General features: G+C 36.1%; 1 pseudogene; it reads left to right on the top strand.

The window, feature by feature from the left end:
* Positions 1-6,018: 6,018 nt before the first annotated feature.
* On the top strand, positions 6,019-6,972 carry LOC103740556 (annotated as a pseudogene).
* Positions 6,973-7,189: the final 217 nt, after the last annotated feature.

Genomic DNA, 7,189 nt, shown 5'->3' with positions numbered 1-7,189 from the left:
AAGCCTTACCAATAGGATGGATGAAATGGAAAACAGAATATCAAGACTGGAAGATAAAGTGGATGAATTAGACCACTCAAGCAAAGATCAAGAGAAATTTAAGAAAACACAAGAATGGAATATGCAGGAATTGTGTGACACCATAAAAAGACTTACAAATCATAGGCATAAAGGGAGAGGAATCTCAAGATAATGGTATGGACCGGATCTTCAACAGGTTTGTAGAAGAAAAATTCCCCAAATTAAGAAAGGCATGCCCATACAAATACAAGAAGCATATAGAACATCAAATAAACAGGACCAGAAAAGAAACTCTCCATGGCACATCATAGTAAAAACATTAAATGTACAGAAAAAAGAGAGAATACTGTAAGCTGTAAAAGAAAAAAAGACAAGTCACATATGAAGGAAAACCCATCCGGATTACAGCTGACTTTTCAGTGCAAACTATGAAAGCCAGAGAGCCTGAACCAAAGTATTTCCAATTCCGCCATAAAAGGTGGGCCAAGGATCAGAACAGAGAGTTGTTAAAAGAGAAATAAATATAGGTAAGAAGCAGCTTAAAAGTTGTTCAATATCATTAGTAATTATGGAAAGGCAAATTAAAACTTTTAAAATATTTCATCTTACCCCAGTCACACTGGTGAAAACAAAATGAACAAATGACATCAAATGTTGTAGAGGATATAGGGAACGAAGTATGCTCATCCGCTGTTGGTGGGACTGCAAACTTGTGCAACCCCTATGTGAAGCAGTGTGGAGCACCCTTTAAAAATAAAAAATGAACCTATCATTCGATACTGTTATACAATTCCTTGGCATGTGCCTAAAGGACTCATCTTACTGCAGAGACATTTCTAGATCCACATTCATTGCTTGTCTTTTCACAATAGCTAAGAGATGGATGCAATCAATATTTCCCTCAGTTGACAAGTTGATAATGAAAATGTGGTACATTTACACAAAGGAGTTATATAGTAATACACAGTGGTTCAAAAAGATGAAATCATGGAACTTGGAGGGAAATGGATGGAACTAGAAACTTTTATAGTAAGTGAAGTATCAAAGATTCAGAAAAACAATGTTTGTTCTCCCTCATATGTGGATCCTAACACCAAATTCTTATAAGTGAGTATGTACCCAGACATAGCTATAGGAACCAGGATAATGAAAAGGATCCAGGGAGATAAAGGGAAAAAAAGAACCTGAGAGGAAAGAATGGTATGAAAAAGATATTATTAAGGGAGCAATGGATAAAAATGGGATTATTTAAAATAGAGGGGGGGAGGTATACAAGGAACCTTGGCGATCAAGGGAAAAAAGGAGCTCAAGAGAAGTGAGACCATAGGTGAGGGATATTATCAAGGGAGAAGCAAGAAAATGGGGGCATGTTAAATGGGGAAACCATGCAGGAAGGGATGAGAGAGACAGAGAGAGAGACAGAGACAGAAAGAGACAGAGCTAAATAGAGACAGAGAGACAGAGTGACAGAGAGGCAGAGAGACAGAGGAAATCAATAATGCCTACCTAGTTTCAAGAGGGAACCATAATTGTCCAACAACCTACTGAAAAATTATACATATATTATCTCTACAGGATTCCTTATGATTAGCTAAAGCTAAAAAAGAATAAACAGGAGAAACCATCCTTTGGTTTGTTGGCGAGGGTGGTCCAAGAGACTCCCAAAATTATTCATCTAATTGCCACAGACCTTGATGGGCTCTGAGAACTTGAAGGTAAGACGGTACTGCCAAAGACAGAACATGCTTTGGACACAGGATTTGGAGCAATGCAGTTGCAACTGACCTGAAAATACTTCCTCTGAAGGCTAGCTCTCACAGCTTTGGAGAGTACTAGGAAGGTGCAAACATAAAAGATCAATCAATGGACCAACCAAACTTTCAAGACCAAATAAACACATCAACACCCAGCACATTATATGACGTTGGTGCAGTAGTGACACTTTTATCTTTGGGGCAATCACCAGCTACCTAACTGGACTAATAGCCCATTCAATGGGATGAAATGTAAGTGTGATACTATAAACATAAAAACACATTGTTGGAGAAGTCATAGATCCTAGAGAAAAGCCCAAATCTGTCAATTCCTAAACTAATGTAATTTCTTACTATGTGCAACATATGTATACTTATATTGAGAGACAAATATCCCAGTCACCACTCCAAAAAGAAGGTCCTTTTGCATCAGAGAGAGACTATTGTATTTGATCTTCTTTAAGGAATTTAGATAGGTTGACCAGACTCCAGTGGATGAACTCACACCAAGAGACATCAGGGAACACAAAATTGACTTGAGAGGTCTTAACCTTATATGAAGCAATACATGAAATCCATCAAGGGGTTTTTGGGAATGCATATACAAGAGAGGTTCTAAATATGTTTAAGATGCATTTTAGAGAATGCACAAAATTCAATTAAAAATTCAACAAAATAGAATATTATTCAGTCATTAAGAAATATAAAGCCTTGATTTTCACAGAACATTAGACTGAACAAGCAAAATAAGCAGATTCAGAAATGCATGCATAATATGATTTCTCTGGCATGTGGAACCTAAAAAACAAAAAGTGAGAAAACATGAAGTTAGGAGGGGACAACCAGAGGATAGGGATGATAAGTGTAGAAGAGTTCAGTAACTCTGCCTTTGTGTGAAAATGTTTCCATCAATCTGACTATATTTCACAATTAATACACATTAATAAAATTTTTTCTAAAATGTCATATATTTTAAGGCTGTTTGAGTTGCTTTTGTGCACAGATGTCCCTTGGTGCAAGTACATCTCCTGGAATCCAGTCAGTCTATTTAGAGTCACTCCCTTAAATAAGAGGAGCTCTCTATCACCCAGCAGTAATCATCTGCCAATAGTTCCTTAGCTAAGCTTGGGGCCTGCTGCCCATTTTCCCAGTTATATGTGGGCGTTTTGCCTGATTGAGTTTGCATGTCTCTTGTGTGTGCTGTCATCATTGCTTCAAGTTCATATGAGCAAGTTCCCAGAGGCCTGGAGACTTCTGTTTCCTTGTGTTCATGCTCCATCCTTGGCTCTTGTACTCTTTCAAATCCCTCTTCCACCATGTTCCCTGAGCAGTGGGTGAGTGAGGATGAATATAGGATTCCTATCCAGGGCAATACACACTCTACAGTCTCATTCTAGCTATCATGGCCAATTGCAACATTCTGCATGCATTGCACTCTGTGGCATGAGGAAGCTTCGTGGGTGAGAGCTGAGAGATGCATTAGGATTCTATCTACTTCCTGTTTAGCTATATTCCATGAACTTTGTTTTGCAGCTATCTTTTTTTGCGACTTAAAGCTTTTCAATTCTTGACTAATTTATAGTTTGTATGTTAAAATGTATAATTTTTCACCAGTGTGATGTGAAAGGTATTAAGGGATGCACTTCTGCAGCCATATTTTAAAGAAACAAAACATAGCCAATCTTGCTGGTACATGCCTTTAGTCTCAGCACTTGAGAGGCAGAGGCAGGTGAATTTCTGTGAGAAAAAGGACAGCATAGTCTACATAGTATGTTTTAAGCCAGTTGTGGCTGCAGGCTACCCTGTCTCAAATAAATGAAATAAAAATATAAATGAATAAATATAAAACAAAAAATAAATAAAATAGTACAAACCTTTGGGAGTGGTGGCTTAATGAAACTATTTGGGACACATTTTTTTTCAGTTCCTGTGGTAGCAATTCTAAGGTGTCTGTGGGTACTTTGCTCTTCATTATTCCTCAGAGGAGAACACTTTGACCCTTAAGAAAGGAAATTCATCAAGGAATCTATGAGATGCCCAAAGGTAACAAGTACCATCCAAGGATCTCCAGGCTGATAAAATCATTGTAATTCTCATGGCATCTCTCTGGCCTCACTTTTTCCTGAAACCTGGCCTCAGGAGAAAAAGCAGCTGAAAAATATGAAAGAATTTGATATTATCCATATCACAGAGGCTGTGTCATGACCAGAAACTCCATAAGGAGGTAATGATGTTTCCTTTCCTTTGAGTCAATTGAATGCACTGTACTCCACTGTATAGTTCAAAAGGAGACCTAAGAAATGATGCTTTGTTTATTAAAAAAATACCAGAGTATTCAATGTAAGTGTACTTGAGGAGAAATAATGCACATTGTTCCTCAATTGTGTGAGAAGGGTAAGTCATCCAAATATGTGCCAGTAGGACTTCTCTGATTTTATCAATGTTATTAAACTGAGGCAGTATTCTTCCTCAGTTATGCATTTTGTTTATAGAATGAAAGATAAGAAAAATCAGTTACAATGTACATGATTTGCTTTTTATGTTTGAATATTATTTTAATTCCAGCAATCACTGATTTAGAATTAATTTTCTCTGTCTTCCAATTCATTTCTAATGTTGCATCAGCTGAATAATGTGCAGTTCTGTCACTGATAAAGGCCATATTAGATAACTATGGTGTGTTTTAATAAAACAGTAGAGACCTTCAGGCATGACATCAGTCTGATTCTGTTTGCAAGCTCAAAATAACATCTTAAAATAGTCATTTTTGTTTTCTTCTTAATGATTAGATAAACACTCTGCAACATCCATTTCATAAAATAATGCAAAACCTTTTGAGTTGGTCTTCCATAAATATTATTATTGTTTTTAACATATTATTAAAGATTTTTAAAAATAAGAAAAATTTCTAAAAGTGCAAATTATACTTTACTAAATTTTTTCTTGGATTACTTCTATTTATAGTTTTCAAATGCTTTTGAATTGTCACTTTGCTGGGAAAAAATAACATTGATTACAGAAATATGATAACAGCATTAGAATTTTTAGGATTCATAATTATAGTTTCATCTAGGAGAATAGTAAAATATTCCCAACATACTAACATTGTTTAACCATTTAAGTAGGTCTGTGAATAAACTTTCAAGAAAATTCTCCTCTATAAATGTTTTTGAATTGTCACTTTGCTGGAAAAAAAAATAACATTGATTACAGAAATATGATAAAAGCATTAGAATTTTTGGGATTCATAATTATAGTTTCATCTAGGAGAAAAGTAAAATATTCCCAACATACTAACATTGATTAAACATTTAAATAATTCTGTGAACAAACTTTCAAGAAAATTCTCCTCTGTCTGAACAGAAGAATGATACCCAGAGCCCCACACTGGCATACTTGATCTTGACTTAGTTACTATGTATTTGTTGTACAGTGTGATACCTTTTATAACTCATTTTATACATACAATAACTTTTTTATTAGAACTGTTAATTTTTTAACTTTGAAGTTGTTATTTGGATATTTTGACATAAGTGTACATAAATACATTTGTATGGAATTCTTATTGCTCTAATGACAAAATGTCTCATTTCCATAAAATGTGTTTGTTTCTAATCAATGTCAGAGAAACGGAGGCTACAATGATTCTAAAAGAATAAGCCAAATATTAGGAAAGTTAGATTAATATGCAGAAACCAAATATCTGGTTTACTAAATACAAGTCTTGCTCCAACTTTGAATGCCTACATAACGACCATGAATTTAAAATTGTGGGGAGTCCTTTTTCTAAACAGATGAAATATATGGATGTGGAGACTGGGAATCTACTGGCGAATCACCTCCATCATCTGTTTACTTCCCTACCTGCATTTTAGCAGATAAATTCCTCATTGATAGAAAGGTCGCATTCTCCTTAGGTCTCCAGATCAAGCTACTAGGGTAGTAGTCTATGTTCTAGTATTTAAAAATGTTGAAATTGTGGGAATCTACTTTACTCTTCCTCAGTTTTAAAATGTAGATTATTAGAACATTTACACTGGAGATTTACTTTCAGTGTCGAATAAGATGATCAATGAAAATCATTTACACGAACGTCAGTTACATTTAGAACAGCAATTATTTTCTCTTACTATTAGGGCAATACTTAGAGTCATTTCAGAAATGAATGAACACGTTCCAATCCTGATCTTCACTCATTGCCATCACGTGGTTGCTGCTGTTGCCTTGTGGAGCAGCGATGAAAATGGCTGTAGCAAACCAAACATCGAAAGAGTTCATTTTCCTAGGTTTTCAGGCTCTTCCTCACTGCAGCGCAGTTTATGATGTTTCTCAGTGTGTAGCTGCTCTCTCTTATGGGAAACACCCTCATCTTTCTCCTTATTCTGGTGGATTCCATGCTCCAGACATCTATGTACATTTTCTTAGGACACATCCTTCCTACACTACAGCCACAATGTCTATGTTGCTGGCCTCCTGGCCACCTGCTTGTCATACCTGTCACTACCCCATTGCTGTCTGTATTGCCCAGTACTACTTGTTTTTCTCCCTGGGAGGTACTGAGTGAATCTTGCTGACAGTGATTGCCTATGACCCAGATGTTTCCATGTGCCAACCTCTGCACTACTCACTTCTCTTGAGTGTTCAGATTTCCCTGAGGTTTTCAGCTGGATCTTGGATTGGGGGCTTCATTGCCCCTTTGCTCCCCACAATATTTATCTCTCATCTGAACTTTTGTGGACCCCAGAAAATCAAACATTTCTTTTATGATTCTGACCCCATTTTTAAAATCTCCTACTCAGATACATTCTTGATGGAGGCTTTAATCTACATTTGCAGTTCTTTTGTGATTCTAAGTTCTTTCCTTCTCACAATGAGTTCCTATGGTAACATTGTGATCACAATAATCTAGTTGTCTTCCCAGGAGGCTCAGAAAACAACTTTCTCAACCTGTGCCTCCCACCTCTCAGTAGTTACCATCTACTACTGGCAGCATAATCTTTGCTTGTCTCTGTCTTCTGTCTTCCAGCCAAGTACAACTTCACCATTAGCAAAGCGGTCTCAATGTTCTACTGCATAGTCACCCTGTTAACTAAACCCTCTCCATACACACTGAGAAACAAAGACCATGATGAAAGCTTTCCAGAAGTTTCTAGAACAAAATATATTTCCCTTGAACAAAAGCATGCATAAATTTTGAGATCAACAATAATAATCACTTTATACAGTGAATAGTCTCAAACATCATTTGATAATGGTATTTTGTTAAGAACTGGAGCTGTTATAACCTCTCTGTTCACTTTATATTTTACTCTGAATTACAATGAAAAGTTACTTGCTGGTTGCTCTGTTTATGTTTTGTACAATGCAACCTTAATAAAAAGATAGATCACAAAATAGTTTTTCCCATAACATAT

This window comes from Nannospalax galili, unplaced genomic scaffold (assembly GCF_000622305.1).
Source record: "Nannospalax galili isolate Female #2095 unplaced genomic scaffold, S.galili_v1.0 scaffold621, whole genome shotgun sequence".
NCBI lineage: Eukaryota > Metazoa > Chordata > Mammalia > Rodentia > Spalacidae > Nannospalax > Nannospalax galili.
This window is presented reverse-complemented; position numbering and strand designations above follow the sequence as displayed.